Below are 1,048 nucleotides of genomic sequence, written 5' to 3' on the forward strand. Positions count from 1 at the left end.
CATTGTCAAGGAGACATTTTAAGAAATTTTGTTTTATTTAAATTTTTTGTTTTAGTTTAATATTAAAGTTTTTCATATGATTTTCAAAATATTTGGTATTATTCAATGCATAAATTTTAATTTTTTAAATACTGATTGGAGTTACTGTATTTAATATCTTGAATAAATCTTTAATTTTCAAAGTAAATCACAGTAACTCCAGTATAGTGGATTTACTGTTTTTTAGCTTCTTATTCTGATTAGAAGTTTAAGAGTAAGTCCATTATCTTATATTTAGAGTTATGTTGGATAATTAAAAATATCACCAATCAATTCTACGGATAATAGTTAGTATATAGAAAAAAAAATTGTCAACTAAGATTCAAAGAACAGCGCATGAGTTCATTACATTCCAAAACTTGTTATGTAATTTTACGAACATTTCAATATTTGGAGATACCCTTTTGAGGTTTAAGACGGCAGATTATGTATGTCAAACTTAGAGCATAATCACAATGTTAAAATTACAATACAGGTAGTTAGCAAAATATCATTAACAATTAAATATTCTATACAATAAAGACAGTATTATGTTTACAATAAACTCACTGTTTATATAAGTTGTTAGAGTTATGAAGTTTCAAATGTTTTTCTATGACTTCAAAGTTTAAACAATTAATTTCTTTAGCACCAGCAGCTGATCTAATAACAGCTATAGAATTTAGAGTGTCATCTCCTAAACGATTAAGTTTTTTAGTTTTCACATCAGTAACTACTGAAAAAATTTGTTCAGCCTCAGCATTTGAGTGTGGAAGACTTAAGAAAATTTTAGCAAGTTAAGATATGTTTTGATATTGATATGTATCAGAATAATCTTTGAGTTTAGATATTGTATGCCAAAATTCATCAATAGGTAATGATGATAATTTTGTCTTATCATTATTATTTATTAAAATTTTCAATCGTCTCCACTCAGTTTCAATAAGATTTAAATCATTTAAATCATTTAGTTTATCAGTTAATATTTTAAAATCAATGTCCAAATTATTTTGAGAATTCCCATATAGTT

The sequence above is a fragment of the Acyrthosiphon pisum genome, unplaced genomic scaffold, assembly GCF_005508785.2.
Source record: "Acyrthosiphon pisum isolate AL4f unplaced genomic scaffold, pea_aphid_22Mar2018_4r6ur Scaffold_20960;HRSCAF=22641, whole genome shotgun sequence".
Taxonomy (NCBI): domain Eukaryota; kingdom Metazoa; phylum Arthropoda; class Insecta; order Hemiptera; family Aphididae; genus Acyrthosiphon; species Acyrthosiphon pisum.